Source organism: Pelodiscus sinensis, chromosome 5 (assembly GCF_052426305.1).
Source record: "Pelodiscus sinensis isolate ZL-2025 chromosome 5, ASM5242630v1, whole genome shotgun sequence".
Classification (NCBI taxonomy): Eukaryota; Metazoa; Chordata; order Testudines; family Trionychidae; genus Pelodiscus; species Pelodiscus sinensis.
In genome coordinates, this window is record NC_143056.1 from 73,456,009 (window position 1) to 73,475,167 (window position 19,159).

The window sequence follows — 19,159 nt, forward strand, 5'->3', positions numbered from 1 at the left end:
AGTTTGCTGGACAATAAAAGAAAGGGGAGATAACTCCATAGTTATCCATTACTAGGATGATACAAGAGGCCAGGCCTCTTGTAGATCTGAGAAAAGTGGCTCCCTATGGGTTGAAACTCTGGGAACTGAATATAGGTGAGAAACCTGCTTAGACAAAGAACTTGCTGAATTTCAGTTTCAGAAGCAAAATTTCTATCCTTACTCTTTGTACCTGGTATCAATAAAAGCTATGATTTAAACTTGTGTTACTTTTACTATAAAATCAGTTCAGAGCTGTGATTGAGATGAGAGTGCTTGTCAAACACCAGTTAAATTCACGAGCTGCAATTTATAAACTCTTTGAAAGGAGCAACAAATTTAATATTTTCAGTGAATGTATAATGATAGGGGCTGTGCATTGCTGGGATATCGGAGAACCTTGTGACTAGAATTCACTGACTGATAATGGCTAGGTAAGACTGGGGTGCTGTCTACACTATCAGGTTATTTCAAAATAAGCTTATTCCTCTTCACAAGCAGGAGTTATTTCAAAATAACACGCCCATTATTTTGGAACAGACTTGGTAGTGTGGACATTTGCCTTCTTATTTCAAAATAATTCCTTAGTGCAGACATGCCTAGGTAGAGTCTGAATGAGTTTGCTGGTGAGGCAGACAGACAGGCATGACATGGAACTGACAGTCCCATCTCTGGCAATGATCACTCTTGCTGAGGCAGAGAGGAGCCCAGTGGTTAAAGCAGCACATTACACAGATGCAGACTTTTCAAAATATTACTGAACTTTAAACCCAATAAAGAACTCAATTCGTTTTACTCATTTTTCATTCACAGCTTCAAACTCTCTTTCAGAAGTCAGTAGCCACAAGACAGATCAAAATTCAAACGGAACTCCTCTTGATGTGTTTTTGCCCCATGCTAAAAATGAATATCCTCAATTGTCCAAACAGACCACAGAAACATTAATTTCACCCAGACCTGTTTACTGCTGCAGAACTGTGTTATACAACAATCAGTAAATAAGGAAATTGATCTTCAGGTAGATCACCAAACTAGTCAACGCAAGATTCTTTGTTTGAAGATGGGAATTTATTCTTCTCTCTAAACAGGAAGTAAATCCTTCGTCAGCAGTAATTTTAAAATTTTTTTAAATTAAAGCCTATAATCACTATCTTTGTAGTATGTTTGAGAAAGGGCAGAGGTAAAGACATATAGTATTTATTATGATATAAAGAGTCAGTTGCTAGGGGCTTATATCTTGCACTAGCAAATAAAGGGTTAACAATGAGTCTGTGACACTTGGAGGAGAGACTGCTATTTAAGATTTGACTGGCTAGGGAGATCCAGACTGGGTAGACTGCAAGGCAACTAGGGAGAACTGAGCTGAAGCTGGGAGTTCAGACCCTAGGACTGGCATTGAAGGAAGAGGGTATTACAGATGAAGGGATTTCAGGCAGATGTCATACATCTGGAGAATGCTCCTTACCAACAGACTTGGAAAAGCTTCTTGGGAAGACAAAATTGCAGGCAGAGGGAGGACTGAAGAGTGCAACTCCACAACAGATGCCTGCAAGTAGACAAAGGGCAGAAGTAGCTTAGAGAAGCAATGAGGAATCACAAAGACCCAATAACAGCACTGCACATCTGATTACAGAGCTCTGCTACTTTGTCCTCACCCACAACTACTTGCAATTTGGAGACAATTTGCATCTCCGAGTCAGCGGCACAGCAATATGCCAACATCTTTATGGCTGACCTGGAACAATGTTTCCTCAGCTCTCTCCCCCAACACCCTTACTTTATTTAGGCTACATCGATAACATCATCATATGGACCCCCGGGAAAGAGACCCTTGAAGAATTTCACAAGGATTTCAACAACTTCCCACCCCACCATCAATCTCAGCCTGTGTCAGTCCACATGAGAGATCCACTTCCTTGACACTACAATACAATTAAATGATGGACAAATTTCCACCACCCTATACTGGAAACCTACCAGCTGCTACACTTACCTTCATGCCTCTAGCTTCCATCCCAGACATATTTCTCAATCTATTGTATACAGCCAGATTTGTTCCAGTCCCACAGAGACAAACCTACAGGACCTCTATAGAACATTCCTAAAACTGAAATACCCACCTGGAGAAGTGCAAAAACAAATCGACAGAGCCAAAAAAGTACCCAGACATGAACTACTTCAGACAGACCCAAAAAAGAGAACAGAATTCCACTTGTTATTACCTACTATCCACAACTTAAACCCCTTCTACACATTATCCACAATCTATGACCTATCTTGGAAAATGACCCTTCACTCTGAGGCCTTGGGGGAAAAAGGCCTATTCTGACTTACTAACAACCCCCTAACCTGAAAAGAAAAATCCTTTCCGGTAACCACACATAGCTACATCATAAGCATCCAGGAACCAACCCCTGCAATAAACCCCAGTGCCAACTCTGCCTACACATCTATACAAGCGATTTCATCACTGGACCCAACCACATCAGCCACCAAATCAGAGGCTCATTTAACTGCACATCCAGTAATGTGATCTTTGCCATCAAATGCCAGCAATGCCCCACCACAATATATATTGGACAAACTGGACAGTCCCTAGGGAAAAGAATTAATGGACAAATCAAATATCTGAAAACCAACACACAAAAACCTGTTGGGGAACACTTTAACGTCCCTGGACACTCATTAAGGGATCTCTAAGTTGCTGTTTTGTTTCAGACCAATTCTACAAGCCCAATACACAGAGAAGGATTGAAGGATTGGAACCCCACTTCATTCTCAAGTTTAACTCTCATACAAATGGTCTAAATCGCAATATTTGATGGCTCGCACATTATCAACCAGCCAAACAATGAAGGTGCCAATGGTTCTTGATGTCTGTGTAGAATCTGGTGTTCGTACTCTTCCTTTCCTAGTGCAAACTAATGGTTCTTATCAGCCTCTTTTAACTAATAGACTGTTTATGTTTTTCCTGTTACAGACTGGCTCAGCTATACCTTTGAAACTTATCTACCAATGTCCTCTTTTCTCTCCCCTCTAATTTCCCCCCTCCCGCCTTCCCTTATTTATTCTTGGTTCTGGACATGCAACACTCTGGTCATCTGAAGAAGTGGGCTGTGCCTACAAAAGCTCATGATACCATCTACATGTTTTGTTAATCTTTAAAGTGCTACCAGACTATTATTTGTTTTTAAGTTTTGCTTATGGATTGTTAGCATTGCTATTTCTATTATGGGCATTCAAAGTGGCATGGCATGGCACTAATTTTGTGTGTCTGTTTTTATACTCTTAAAAACCTGTGTGTAACAGGGTGGCACTCACCTCTCAAGAGTGAGCAAACCCCCACACACACTCACAATCTGGCCAAATACACATGCCTGCACTTGCTCTGTTCTTCAGCCTTTTTGGTTACTCGGCCCTCCAACCAAGTCACACTATGTGAATCACAACCCACTCCAGAATACACTTACCAGGGGCTCATCTCAGTTCCCTCTGCTAGTGTCCCTCTGTGAGGGGGTATGCCCCTGATGGGGGTTGCGACCCATTTCTACTGGCCTTTGTCTCGGTCGAGGCCCTTCTCTCCGGGCATTTACAGTACCCCAAAGTCTCGGCCCCTCTCTCAGGGCAAATATGGTATTCCCAGAACTAGCAACAAGTCCAGGCCCCTCTATCAGGGCATATATGGTACCTGTGGCCTAGCTCTGGAAAAAGCCTCTCCTGGCCGGCGTGTTTGCCCTGGTTGCGGGAAGGAGTGGTAGGGGGACCTGGGCCCTCCCTCTCCACCGGGTCCCAGCCCAGGGCCCTGTAGGCAGGGGTTCTTGCTCCTGCCTGCTCGGTGGGGAATCCAGCCGATACACACCAAGCGGAGTTTGCAAGTCCTTGCCCTGGGCTGCTTCCTACCACTCTGGCTCAGGCTCCAGCTGTCGCAGGAACACCGGGGCTGCAGCCTGGGCCCTCCGACTCTCAGGAGGCCTCCTACTTTAAAACGCTAATTCGAGCTAGTTTTTAGTTCTAGATGCGCTAGTTCGAATTAGCTTAGTTCGAATTAGCGCTGTAGTGTAGACATACCCTCAGAGGACTGATGGGCAGAATCCCCTGGGATGCTAACATGAAGGGGAAAGGAGTCCAGGATAGCTGGCAGTATTTTAAAGAAGCCTTATTGAAGGCACAGAAAGAATCCATCCCAATGCATAGCAAGAGAGGCAAACATGCTTACAGGGCAAATCCTTGGTGAACTTAAGCACAAAAAGGAAGCTTACAAAAAGTGGAAACTGGGACAAATAAAAAGGGAAGGGGTTTAAATTTATAGCTCGAGAATGCCGGGGGGTTATCAGGAAGGCGAAAGCGCAATTGGAATTGCGACTGGCAAAGGATGTGAAGGATAACAAGGAAGGTTTCTACAGGCATGTTAACAAGAAGGTGATCAGAGAGGGTGTGGGGCCCCTACTGGATGAAGGAGGTAACCTAGTGACAGATGATGTGGGGAAAGCTGAAACACTCAGTGCTTTCTTTGCCTCTGTATTCACGGACAAGGTCAGCTCCTGGACTAATGCGCTAAGTGACGCAAGATGGAATGAAGATGGACAGCCCTTGGTGGGTAAAGAACAGGTTAGGAACTATTGAGAAAAGCTCAACGTACACAAATCCATGGGTCCAGACTTAACGCATCCGAGCATACTGAGGGAGCTGGCAAATGTCATTGAGGAGCCTTTGGCCATTATCTTTGAAAAGTCACGGAGATCGGGAGAGATCCCGGATGATTGGAAAAAGGCAAATATAGTGCCCATCTTCAAAAAAGAGAAGAAGGATGATCATGGGAACTATAGGCCGGTCAGTCTTACTTCGGTTCCTGGAAAAATCATGGAAGGGATCCTTAAGGAATCCATTTTGAGGCACTTGGATGAGAGGAAAGTGATTAGGAATAGTCCGCATGGATTCACAAAGGGCAAGTCCTGCCTGACCAATCTGATTAGCTTCTATGATGGGGTAACTGGCTCGGTGGACATGGGAATGTCAGTGGATGTGATATACCTTGACTTTAGCAAGGCTTTTGCTATGGTCTCCACAATATTCTTGCCAGCAAGTTAAGGGAATGTGGATTGGATAAATGGACGGTAAGATGGATAGAAAGATGGCTAGAAGATTGGGCCCAGAGGGTAGTGATCAACAGCTCGATGTCAGGATGGCGGTCGGTTTCGAGCGGAGTGCCCCAGGGTTTGATTCTGGGACCGGTTTTGTTCAATATCTTTATGAATTATGGATGAGGGGATAGATTGCACCCTCAGAAAGTTTGCAGATACAGTAAACTAGAGGGAGAGGTAGATATGTTTGAGGGCAGAGATAGGGTTCAGAGTGACTTAGACAAATTGGAGGATTGGGCCACAAGAAATCTGATGAAGTTCAACAAGGACAAGTGCAGAGTCCTGCATTTGGGACAGAAGAATCCCAAGTATTGTTACAGGCTGGGGACCAACCAGCTAAGTAGTAATTCTGCAGAAAAGAACCCGGGGCTTACAGTGGGTGAGAAGCTGGATATGAGTCAACAGTGTGCCCTTGTAGCCAAGAAGGCTAATGGCATATTAGGGTGCATTAGGAGGAGCATTGCCAGCAGATCCAGAGAAGTGGTTATTCCCCTTTATTCGGCTCTGGTAAGGCCACATCTGGAGTATTGTGTCCAGTTCTGCACCCCCCCATCCCCCCCCGGTTACAAAAAGGATGTGGATGCATTGGAGAGGGCAACCACAATGATTAGGGGGCTGGAGCACATGACCTATGAGGAGAGGCTGAGGGAGTTGGGTCTGTTTCAGCAGCAGAAGCAAAGAGTGAGGGGGGATTTGATAGCAGCCTTCACCTTCCTGAAGGGTGGTTCCAAAGGGGATGGAGAAAGGCTGTTTTCAGTGGTGACAGATGGCAGAACAAGGAGCAATGGTCTTACGTTGTGGTGGGAGAGCTCCAGGTTGGATATTAGGAAAAACTATTTCACTAGGAGGGTGGTGAAGCACTGGAATGGGTTACCTAGGGAAGTAGTGGAGTCTCCATCCCTAGAGGTGTTTGTCTCGGCTTGACAAAGCCCTGGCTGGGTTGATTTAGTTGGGATTGGTCCTGCCTAGAGCAGGGGGCTGGACTTGATGACCTTCTGAGGTCTCTTCAGCTCTATGGTTCTATCATTCTGTGGTACCTCCAAAGCTTCCCCTCCTGGAGATAGCTTCTTTGCCTTTACCTTAAGGCTTTTAGCTCAGGCCATCAGCCCACAATAGCGCCACGCCATGATGTTGTTCTCTTAGCCAGCCAGCCACAGTCTTCACCTTCTCAGGCTCCACAGACACTGAGCTGATTAGTCTCCTCCTTTATAGGGCTTTCCTGGCCCCTGGTTAACTGCTTCCTCCTGCAGACACTCTACTCTCCTTGGAGGACTTCTCTGTGGTTGCTGGGACAGCATGTGGCACAAGCCTCCAGGAAAGGGTTTTGAAGTCTGGTCCACCCCATCACAGCATGATTTAAGCAAAACTGAGTTGCTTAATGAATTATGCGTTGCAGATTCTTTATGAATGTACAATATTTCTAATTTATAACAAAACAATGAAACAACTGTACAGTGAAACAATGCAGTGAACAGCAGTATAACACCATTCTGGAAGGACTCCGATTTACTGGAGAGCGTATACCTTGCCTTTTGTTCCTTTGCCCTCTGTTCCTGAGAAACTGTCAGGAGTATTTGATGGGTGGAAAGAGCTGGGCTCCTGGGTGAGCTGAGGCTGGGAAAGGGAATGGCATTTTGAAACATGGCTGTGGGGGTACAGCAGGGAATATATGCTGAAGTTCACAGTACCCTATATCGTTCCATGGGCTGCAAAACACAGTTGAGTCCAGGCTAGGGCACTGAATTTTCTGTGGGACAACTAGCATTCAATACTCTTTCTAAGCATTCTGCTTCAATAAGGTCTCTGAACATCTCATCCTGAATTCTTAGTTTCTTCTCCCTCAGTCAGCCGCCTAAAGCTCTGTCCTTGAAGTTCTGGAGTATGAAAAAACCACACAGTTATTGTTCATATTCCAGAGAGACAATTAGAACTTTAAACATGTATTTGATTTCCCCTCCCTGAGATTCTTTCCAGTCTTGGGAAAACCTGAGAGATGTGCTGATGGTTTGGAAATTTTGGGTGAGTAGTATATGCAGTTAATATTTGCAGTTCTCTTGGGGGGGGGGGGCGTAGGGTGAGGGTTGGGAATATTGCCCTCAGTTTGGGTTCACAGTTCAGCCTATGCCTTGGTAGTACTTACATTATTTCAGTTGTTGCTGAGCCCAGCAGCCATCTCCACTCATATTGTGAACACCAGCTTTGCTCTCTGGATCTCCAGGCAAATAGTATTGCTGTCATTTAATGGAGATGATTCAGATATAGAGAGCTGCTATCTATATTAGCGAGACCAGTGAGCAGGTCTCAGTTACAGAAAGGTCAAGGCCAGCTGCAGGGCAAGAGCGGAAGGAGGTGAGAATCTGCTCAGAATTAATGAAGCAGAGAGGAAAAAAATCATTTCTATGTTACCTTCTCCTACTACTTTTTCATAGGTGCTGAAACTAAGGGTATTGGGGGAGATGGGCTGCCGCACCCTCTGGTTTGAAGTTATTTCCAACATATTCAGCATTTATAATTTGGTTCAATGGCTCTCAGCATCTCCACTATACAAATTGTTCCCTCACCCCTGGCTCTCTCCATTCCTCTTTCTTAGCAACATGCGGAGAGCAGCCAGTAGCTCTGAGATACAGTTGTAGGCAGCACCTGACAGAATTAATTTTAAACCAGACCTAATTCTACTTCACAGACCTTTAGTCCTCTGATTCCATAACATCAAGGCAGCATTTGTATACACAGATATTTGAGATACAATTTTACAATAGGCTGAAACTCTCACATATTACTGCCATGGGTCTGCTAGGCTATCTGGGCCCTGTGCTAAACAACAATGTTGCTTTACAAAGCAGATCTTCTGGGTCACTTTTTTGTAAGCCAGAAGTGCAAATAATGAGAAGTTAGACTGAGGCACAGAACTCTGAATGGCTATGTCCAGTTGGCTTGAACTGCAGGCAAAGTGAGTGTAGACTTCTAACACAGATATGCTTTGCATAAACAACCAAGAGGTGTACCTGAGGTGAGAGTTTGAAAATACACATATTGTCATGATGACTGATCAGATGCCAGCTCATGCCAAAGCCCCAGCATACAAACCAGTCTAGCTTACCAGTGATTTAACATAACGAAAATAAATATTTGCTGTTAAGTTGATAAGAATATGTTTAGAATGTATGTGGATGAGCAGTGGGGTGCAATCACTCCCTACCAGGCGGGCAGGGGGGTTAACCGAACCCCTTCGTCCTATAATCGGGTCCCCAACCGGGATTCCCAGTCCGGTGTCCCGTAGGTTGGGTGCGATCACACCCTCCCTGCAGGGCAGGAGAGGGGGGGTTCAGTGGACCCAGCGTCTATACCCTGACTCGGCAGGGAGGGGGGCTTATGCCCTGAGTTTGGCCCCTCAGCAGGGCGATGACCCAGCCGGCCTTTACGTCCGGCCACCACAATCGCACGTTGGTGCGCATTTGGATTCAGGAGGGGTTGGGCAGTAAAGGGGATTGGGAGGGGGACCCGGGCCTGCATTCTCTCCAGGTCCCAGCCCGGGGCCCTAAGTGCAGGGGCTCGCCATCTCCCCTGCACAGCAGACGGGGGGGGGGGGAGGTTCCTCCCTTAACACGTCTGCCCACAGGCGCCACAAGGCCCCCTCCCCGGGCTGCTTCCTCCCTTCCTCTGGCCCTCGGAGCCCACCTGCCAGTCCCCAGCGCCTACTGGAAGTCTGCTGTCCGAGTTCGGGGTTGCTCCGCAGATGTCCCGTCGGCCCAGCCGTTCCCTCGGGTCTTGTCCCGGCCAGGTCGCTCTCTCCGCGGACAGCGGGGTTTGTCCTGCTCGTCCTCCGACCCTGGGCTGGCCATCTGCCAGCTGTGGGGGCTGTACCAGGAGCCCCTGGGATGGGCCGCCTGCAGGTCTAGGGCACGCACCCGGTCCGTCCTGGGCCCCGGTCCTCTTCTACTTCCCTGGGAGGAGGTTGCCCCCTTCCTCTCTGCCGGTGGGCCTTTTTGAAATGGCCCACCAGTCCTGACGTGATCTGGAGGTCCCGCCCCTCTAGTGACGTGGCAGCTTCTCCAGCCACGTCCATGCTGTCGCTCCTTGCAACAGCCCCTCCCTGTACCATTCTGTGGGAGGGGCCTGCGGCCTCCCGACAGCGCAGGCGTGGCGGCAGGTTCCGACCTCGCCGCCATTCTCCAGCAGTCGTGTGGCGCGGTGGTGTTCTGCCCGTGGCCCCACTCGTCTCCCGGCGGCCCTGGCTGTCCGGCGTGTGGGCCGTTGGCAGCCCGTTATACACACACACACACACACACACACACACACACCCACCCTTATGGAGGGGTCACCTCCCTCCCCGTCCTGCTCGAAGACTCTGGAAAAGAAGTCAGTGTTTTGTCCCCGCACGATACACCACCTCGAACTGGTATGGCTGTAGCAACATATACCATCGCATAATGCGGGGGTTGGAATTTTTCATCGAATTCAGCCAGACTAATGGTGCATGATCTGTGATTAATTTGAATTTATTACCCCATAAATAATACCTCAATAACTCCACAGCCCATTTTACGGCCAGGGCCTCTTTCTCAATTGTCGCATAGTTCTTTTCCCAGGGCAGGAAAAGAACTATGCTTACGGCTTACGGCTGAGGTATAAAACTGAGTGCTCCTCACCGAGGTGTTCCTGGGCCAAGACGGCTCCTAGTCCGCACTCGGAGGCATCTGTATATAAAAAGGAAAGGTCTTTCAAAATCCGGTTGCATTAAAACCGGAGTTTGGGTTAGTCTGAGCTTTAGCTCCCGAAAGGCCAGGTCCGCTTGGACCATCCATTGGACCTTGGTGGGGTTTGTATTCTTAGTTAACTCTGTTAAGGGGCGGCTATCGTCGCAAAGTCTGGAACAAACCTATGGTAATACCCCGCTAGCCCCAAAAATTGCCGTACCTGCTTTTTGGTAGCGGGAGCTGGGTAATTTCATAGGGCCTCGACTTTGTCCAACAGAGGCTTCAGCCGGCCTCCCCCCACCATGTAGCCTAGGTAGGACACCTCTCTCTGGGCAAAGTGACACTTCTTGGGGTTGGCCGTGAGACCTGCCTCCTGTAGGGCCCGCATTACCACCTTTAGATGTTCCAAGTGCTCCTGCTAGGTTATGCTATAGATCCTGATGTCATCAATGTAGGCAGCGGTGTACCCCCGATGAGTCCCTAACACCCTATCCATAACCTGCTGGAAGGTCCCAATCCCGGGGGTCCTCCTGTACCACTCGTCTTAACATATCCTTCAAAGTGCGATTAAACCTCTCCACCAGCCCATCCGACTGGGGGTGGTACACCGATGTTCGGAGGGTTTTTATTCGCAACAATATGCATAGTTCTTTCATCAACCAAGAGGTAAGATTGGTGCCTTGATCGGTTAAAATGACTTTTGGAAACCCCACCCGCATGAACATTTCAAGCAGTTCGGACACCAGGGTAGGGGCTTTGGTGTTTCGCAGCAGTACCATTTCTGGGTACCTTGTGGCATAGTCAATGACTACCAGGATGAAACGGTGGCCCGCCCAGGATGGCTCCAGGGGCCCCACTAAGTCTAGAGCTATCCTTTCAAAGGGGACACCTACCACAGGGAAGGGGACCTGTGGCACCCCGACTGAGGAGACCTTTTGACAGTCCGGGCAGGAGGCGCAGAAATCCCGCACTGCCCGATTATCCCCGGGCCAATAGAAGCGCTGTAGGACTCGGGCCAATGTTTTCTCCCGTCCCAAGTGCCTCGACCAGAGGTTCGTGTGGGCTAAGTCTAGGACCTCTCTGCGGCGGCTTTGGGGTACCACCAGTTGCCTCCTTTCTCCTTCCCCTTCCCGGGCCCCCACCCGAGAGGTAGGGAGCCAGCAAGGTGGCCCAGTGGCTCTCGGGCCAGCATGCGGCAGTGGCCACTCTCTCGAATGTGGTCAGATAGGCCTCCGGATCGTTGCCTGGCCCCATCTTAGTCAACCTCAGTGGGAGGGAGCCGAGGCCTTTCTCACCCTCCTCTCCCTTCAGGATCGGGGCCGCCCCGCCGCTCCCGGGGTGCGGTAACTGCAGCCTCTTCTCATGCTGCGCCACCAGTTCTTGGATCAGCTGACGCTGCTGGTCCTGAAATTGGGTAGCAAGTTGCTGCAGCATTTGAGCTTGCTGCTGTTGTTGTCGTCGTTGGGTTTCTCATACCCAGTCCAATAATTGCTTGGGATCCATCGTTTCTGCATCTGGGGTACTTTCCCTACGTAGAGACCGTCCTTATATTTCGGTTCTGTCTTAGGGAAATGCCACCCACATTCTCCACCATATGTGGACAAGCGGTGGGGTGCGATCACCCCCTACCGGGTGGACAGGGGGGCTCAGCAAACCCCTTCGTCCTATAATCGGGTCCCCGACTGGGATTCCCGGTCCAGCGTCCTGTAGGTTGGGTGCGATCACACCCTCCCTGCAGGGCAGGAGAGGGGGGTTCAGCGGACCCAGCGTCTATACCCTGGCTCGGCGGGGGGGGGCTTGCGCCCCAAGTTTGGCCCCTCAGTGGGGCGATGACCCGGCTGGCCTTTACATCCGGCCACCACAATCGCACGTTGGCGCGCATTCGGATTCTGGAGGGGGTTGGGCGGTAAAGGGGATTGGTAGGGGGACCCGGCAATTCTCCGGCAGCCCTGCGGTGGGGGGGTGTTCTGCCCGCGGCCCCGCTCATCTCCCGGCGGCCCTGGCCATCCAGCGTGCAGGCCGTTGGTGGCCTGTCACAATGCACTATAGTGCGTGTAGGATGCTGCATGTGTTGTTCTCACTCAACAATACCCATGTTAAAAGTGATAGCAAGCATTTGCATTGTAAACCTCTGTGAGTATGTATCTTATTATACTGGGGAAAAACCTTGTGTGATACAAATCACAGCCTCTAACACGATGTTGTTAAATCCTGTTCATGAAACACAAATGAACCATTGTGCAAGATCAAGGCTCAAAAAAACTTTAAATACATTCCTCTTCCTCCATGACAAAGGGACCTGCCTAAAAACTGCTGCCATCAGCTCGATTTCTTGTGAAAGAAGATATAAAAATGCCTCTCAAGGGAAAGATGATCTTCTCTTTGCCGCTTAAAGAGCTGCTGGCCAGAGGCTTTAAAGTGAAGCAACAGATTCCTTGGAACTATCCCTGGGTTTGCCCTGACAGTCATGTGGAATTTACTGATCACTACAACTTTCAAGGTGTAGATTGCAAGTTATTTGCATGTTATACTTCCTGCTTTAGTCTGTAAATAACCAGAGCTTAATTTGTACCAAGGCTTGGCAGGGTTGAGCCCCGGCACCTGTAGGCTTGCCACATCAATTATTAAAGTAAAAATAGTGTTTGAGCCCCAGCACTTTCTTGAGCCACACCACATTTTTCATTACAGATTAGGCACTGTAAATAACTCTTATTTCATTTTCCTAGTTAATACAACTTTTGATAGTTTATTATAGAATTGGCTACAGACATTGTCTTTGGTGAGATCTAATACACAGATCTAATGGAAGCAACTGGTCTCTTGGGAGTGGAAGCAACCTGAATATTCTGTGAGTGTTGGTGTAAGTGACCATTTATCATTGAGTTCAGTTTGCCTGGCTGATAAGATAGACTGCAGAGCCTAAGGGGACAGTCTGTGACGTTATGATAAGCTGTTACAGTGATCCAAGTGTTCATATTGGTTACTGGATTGGTGAAATCTAATATAGAAAACACCACCAGTTTGGGTGTCTGCCCAAGCTTTGACAGTCTGCCCCGAGGTAGGCACTCACAGTTGTGAGCAACTGCAGGCAGCATGATAAATCTGTTGTAGAATCTTGCCTTTATTTTCACTCACCTGACAAAAATGAGAACTAGCCAGCCATAAGCAGTTGAGATTGGCTTTTGGCTAATATTTTTCAGTGACATGTTTTGATGGAGAGAGAGAGCTGTACATTTCAAGTTTTATAAAACCAAGAATTTATAGAATGCAAGTCCAATAGGAAGTAGCACTAGCAATTTTTTAAATTACAGTGAGAATATGAATTTATACATATATAATTTTATTTAAAAACTTTCTGCTGTTTAAAATCCTCATAATACTCCATGTATGTAAGTGAAACTGGCTGCACTACCACTCTATTTTCAGTGCTCAATGCTCCAAAATGATTTAAATGCTAAAACTGAACGAGAACATTAAATTAAATTATTTTCATTGACAGGCTTACCTAAGGTATGAATAAGTGTTATGATTTTTACAATGGAGTCTTTTTTAAATAAAAATTAATTTTTAAAGGCAACAATTGTTTATAAATACATATCTGTTAAACTACTAGATCCCCCACATTGCTGTGTGAGAGTAAGAGAGGGAGAAAAATATTACATAGAGCAAGATGTTTGGTTATACCAGTGTGCTACATAGAAATGGGATGTATACTCACTCCGCATAATGCGTGCTTTTATACCAACCTTGGAATGGACAGTAATTCACAGAAACATATTCACTTGAAACAGATCCCTGTATTGCCAGGGTTAATGCATGGCAAGGTGCACCTACATTTTGAAGAACTGAGGGTATTCTCTATTTATCTCGATTGCCCATTTCCCTCTTTAAGCTAAGGCTACACTGCCGTTTTTTTCTCCCAGAAGAAGATATGCAAATTGTGCTCGCATTTGCATATTTTCTTCCAATTCTTTTTGTGGAAGAGGTTTTGCTGCTATTTGCCCCGTGTAGCCAGGGCCAAATGTCAGAAAAAAATCTTCTTTTGCCAGACCCCTTATTCCTTGTAAATCGAGGTTTACAGGGTCTTGTGAAAGAGGTTTTTTCCCCACCATTTGGCCCCCATCTACACGGAGCCAAATAGCAGCAAAACCTCTTCCACAAAAAGAATCGGAAGAAAATATGCAAATGTGAGTGCGATTTGCATATCTTCTTCTGAAAAAAATTGCAGTTTGGCCGTAGTCTTAGATGAGACCTCCAAGGGTCCCCCTTTCCTATGTTATTGAAGTTGCCCTCATTGCTATCTTGTTCTTTATCATTATATTAGGTTGTGTCTCCTCACTGTGAAAAAGCACTGCTCTTGCTCCTCAAGAATCCTTAAGAATAATAAGTGCACGTTTTTTATTATGAATTTCATCTTTAGAAGCTGCTCGTCCACTCTGGCTCCAGGAGTGCAATTTCAGATGGGGGAGGGGGTAGCCACTTTAATCCTGATTCCAGGGGATATTTAGGCACTTGAAAACTCTAGTTAACTGGCAAATAATTTAACAGTTAACTGACAGGATCCCTATATCTGGGTTCTATGTAAGAACATCAGAATGGCCATGCTGGGTCAGACCAAAGGTCCATCTAGCCCAATACCCTGTCTTCTGACAGTAACAAATGCCAGGTGCTTTAGAGGGAATGAACACAACAGGCAATCATTGAGTGATTCATCCCCTCACTCATTCCCAGCTTCTGGAAAAAGAGGTGAGGATCATACAGAACATGGTACTGGATCTCTGCCCACACTGGATAATAGCAATTGAGGGATCTATTCTCCATGAACTTGTCTAGTGCTCTTTTGAACCCAGTTATAGTTTGGCCTTCACAACGTCCTCTGGGAAAGTTCCACAGGTAGACTATGAAGAAATACTTTCTTTTGTTTGTTTTAAATCTGCTGCCTATTAATTTCACTGAGTGACTCCTAGGTCTTGTATTATTTGAAAGAGTAAATAACACTTCCTTATTCAATTTTTCCACATCATTCATGATTTTATAGACATCCGTCATACCTTCCCCTTAATTATCTCTTTTCCGAACTAAAGAGTACCAGGAAAAAAACCATAAATGGTCTGGTAACACTTTATAGACTAACAAAACATGTAGATGATAGCATGAGCTTTCGTGGGCACAGCCCACTTCTTCAGATAACCGGAGTTATGAGTTTGGGATATGAACACTCAAAATAAAGAGGAGAGGGGAAGGGGAGGAGTGGGAAGAATAAGGGAAGGGGGTGGTAGACAGAGCATCAGTAAGTATCTGGAGAATGGGTACTTAAACCTAAGCAGATAAAAATCAAATTCAATAGATAGATTCCCATGTCAGGAAGGATATTACTCAGAGAGCTGTTAGCACCTTCAATGGTTGTTAAATTGGTAATGTCCTAACCAACCTTCATCATGATTGAGTCCATTAGCATGTGAATTGAATTTGCGGATGAACTGCAATTCCAAGGCTTTCCTGTGGATCTGGCTTATAGAGCTGATTTATGACAAGACAGCTACTTGGAGATCTGTCATAGTATGATTTGGAAGGTTAAAATGTTCACCATTAGGTTTCTGTAAGTTTCCTTTACGTATATCTGATTTGTGTCCATTGATTCTTTCCTGCAGAGACTGTCCAGTTTGTCCAATATATATAGCAGTGGGGCACTGCTGGCATTTGATGGCATAGATCAAATTACTGGATGTGCAGTCAAATGACCTTTTGATTTTGTGGCTTATGTTGTTTGCTCCAGTGATGAATTCACCAGTATAGATATGTGGGCAGAGTTGGCATCTCTTTTGGTTGCATGGCTGTGTTCCTGGAGGCTTATGATGTGGTTGTGTGGTATGGTTACCAGAAAGAATACGTTTCAGGTTAGGGGGTTGTCTGTAAGCAAGAATAGGTTTTTCTCCCAATGCCTCTGAGAGTGAGGGATCATTTTTCAAGATGGGTTGTAGGTTGTGTATAATGCGTTGGAGGGGTCTGAGTTGTGGATTGTAGGTAACAAGAGGAGTTCTGTTATTTTCTCTTTTGGGTCTGTCTTGAAGTAGTTAACGTCTGGGTACTGTTTTGTCTCTCTCAATTAGTTTTTTCCACTTCTCCAGATGGCTATTTCAGTTTTATGAATGCTCTGTAAAGATCCTGTTGGTGATTGTCTCTGTCTGTGGGGTTGGAGCAAATCCAGTTGTATCGTAGGGCTTGGCTGTACACAATCAACTGAAAAATGTGTCTGGGATGGAAGCTGGAAGCATGAAGGTAAGTGTAGCGGTCGGTGGTTTTCCAATATAGGGTGATAGAAATTTGTCCATTATTTAACTGTACTGTAGTGTCCAGGAAGTGGATTTCTCGTGTGGACTGGTCCAGGCTGAGGTTGATAGTAGGGTGGAAGTTGTTGAAATCCTTGCGGAATTCCTCAAGAGTCTCTTTTCCGTGGGTCCATATGATGAAGATGTCATCGATGTAGCATAAGTAAAGTAGGAGTGTTAGGGGGCGAGAGCTGAAGAAACGTTGTTCAAGGTCAGCCATAAAGATGTTGGCATATTATGGTGCCATGCAGGTGCCCATGGCTGTGCCACTGACTTGTAGATAGAAATTGTCTCTGAATTGGTAGTTGTGGGTGAGGACAAAGTCGCAAAGCTCTGTAATCAGGTGTGCAGTGTTGTTATCAGGGATGGTGTTCTTGATGGCCTTTAATCCGTCTCCGTGTGGAATATTGATGTAAAGGGCTTCAACATCCATGGTGGTTAGGATGGTATTTTCAGGAAGATTACTGATGTTTTGGAGTTTCCTCAGGAAGTCAGTGGTATCGCGGAGGTAGCTAGGAGTGCAGGTAGCATAGAGTCTGAGGAGGGAGTCGAAATAGCCAAATTATCCTGTGGTGTGTGTGCCGATGCTGGAGATGATTGGCCATCCAGGATTACCAGGTTTGTGTATTTTGGGTAGTAAATAGAAAGTTCTTGGTCAAGGATTTGGGGGGGTGTTAGTGTAAATTTGTTCCAGGGCAGCATCAGGGAGTGTCATTAGCAGTTTTTTCATTTTTTTGGTATTCCTTAGTAGGGTCACAGGAGAGAGGCCTGTAGAATATGGTATTGATGAGTTGTCTGTCTGGCTCCTGTTCATAATCTGTCCTGTTCATGATGACTACAGTGCCTCCTTTTTCGGCCTCTTTGATTATGATGTTAGGATTGCTTTTGAGGCTGTGAATAGTACCAGTCTTTCAGTCTCTCCTCATATGCAATGTATTCGGTACCCCTAATAATTTTTGTTGCCCTACTCTATACCTTTTCTCCTGCCTGCCTGTTATGTTTCTTGTGCCCTCCTTTCTCCAGCACAGCACTCCACCATCTCTGTACATCTAGAGCAGAGAGAATACATATGCACCAGCAGCAGACACAATTTTCTACACTCTAGGTCCTAGTGGCACCCCTCCACGGTCTGGCACCTGAGGCGGCCACCTCTGTTCGTCTCATGGTAAGGCCAGCCCTGTGCTGAATGATATAATCATGAAAGAAATCTGTGTGCTATTTCTTTCAGCTGGTTTCAAAAACTAAGTGGACTTATATCTTCAGAACTGTCAACATCAGAGACTAAGGACTCAATTCTCTGCTTCAGCCAAGCTATGCTGGGCAGTTGGCACTATAACAGAAGGGACAGAAATATATGGCTTTATGTATTCCCCTAGTCTGGCATTGTCTGGGAGACTGACCAGCTGCTGTCATAAGTTGGAGTTGCCTGCAAGATGCTCTAACTTATTCTGCATTTAGAAGGTTTGCAGAAGTCAGGAATAACTGGTCATAATACCTCTGGCACATTCCCTATATGGTTGGCTCTATCCCACTCGAAAAGAGCCTGTGGTAGGGGTATGATACCCTATAGGCAAACTCATTACCATTATTGCCCTACTATAACAGTTTCAGTGGCCTACAATAGGAATTAAAACAAGTGATAAAATACCTTTTCACATCCCTGGCTTGGGTTTCTAGGGGTGTATCTAGACTACAGGATTTTTTCAAAAAAAGTGCCCTTTTTCGAAAAAACTTCCCCTGCATCTAGACTGCTGCCGCGTTTTTTTCGAAAGTAAATCAAAAGAACAGCAGTTTTTTCTATTGTGGAAAACCTTGTTTTACGAGGAAGAATGCCTTTTTTCGAAAGTGCTCTTCTGAAAAAAGGTGCTATGTAATGAAAGCTGTGCTTTTTTGAAAGAGAGCATCCAGACTGCCTGGGTGCTCTCTTTTGAAAAAGTGGCTTGCTTTTTCGAAAGTACTGGTTGTAGTCTAGATGCTCTTTTTCAAAAGAGGCATTTTCGAAAGTATCTTTTGAAAAAGCTTCTTTTGAAAGAGGCTTGCAGTCTAGACATAGTTTATATTTGGTGATTAAACAGATGTGCTCAAGAGAACATTTGTTGCAGTAATGTATCATCTTCCTGTCTGTTCCCAGTAGAAATACTACAGTAAAACCTGTTATCCAGCACACTCGGGGATTAGGGCATTCCGGTTATCTAAAAACTTAAGTTATCTGAGGGTCCCAGCTTCCAGGCCCGGCTTGGGGCAGGGTGTCAGGCCAGGAGGGCGGGTACAGAAGGGTCTTGGGGCAGGGTGTCAGAGCATACTGGGAATACGTAGTCTTGGAAGGGGGAGGGGAATAAGGGGTCTGGGCATGAGGGGGGATGCTTACCTGGCTTGGCACCCTGCTGCAGCAGGGAAAGCCTCCAGGCAGCATGTTCTTGTTCCTCGGGAGTGGGGGGGGGGGGGGGGGGGAAGAGCTTAGTTCCCCCCGCCCTATGCAGCAGGGAACCCAGTGCAGCTGCAGCACCAGGTCAGGCTTCCCACTGGCAGGGCATGGGGCAGGAGGGTGTAGAAACCCCGACCTTCCCTGCCAGGCCAAACTCTGTCACTTCCCCAGCAGGCTGAGGAAGGGTATGGGGGAGAGAGCAGCAGCACATGGGGAGGCAGTGAGCTCGAGCATGCCCCGGGGGGGGGGGGGGGGAGCAGAGCCTGAGAGTGCCCCAAGGGGGCGGGGCAGCGGCTACTTGGCACCTCAGAGCCAGCTCCCCCTCTCCCTCCCAGCAGCACCAGCCACTGTAAAAGCTGCCACCAGCACACGTGGAGGGGGAGGAGGCAGCTGCGTTGTACCGGAGGCCCAATGGGACAGGGGCAGTCCTACGGGGGTGGGAAGGTGGCCATGCTGTGTGCAGTGGTGGGGAAGCCACAGTGGGTGGTGGAGTGGCCAGAACCACATGCCACCAGAAGCCCGCCTTCGCTGGCAAAATTCCAATGGGAG

At 46.9% G+C, this 19,159-nt stretch overlaps 1 long non-coding RNA gene across 3 annotated transcripts in view; it reads right to left on the reverse strand.

Moving 5' to 3' along the window:
* Positions 1-19,159, reverse strand: part of LOC102449734 (uncharacterized) — a 92,721-nt gene that overhangs the window by 45,808 nt on the left and 27,754 nt on the right. For 2 of the 3 annotated variants that reach the window (XR_012903501.2, XR_016349674.1), the window contains exon 2: positions 1,484-1,564. This is a non-coding gene — a long non-coding RNA (uncharacterized LOC102449734). Of the gene's footprint in view, positions 1-1,483; positions 1,565-6,238; positions 7,034-7,299; positions 9,415-19,159 lie in introns of those variants that run through there. The other variant, XR_016349673.1, reaches the window with a different exon arrangement.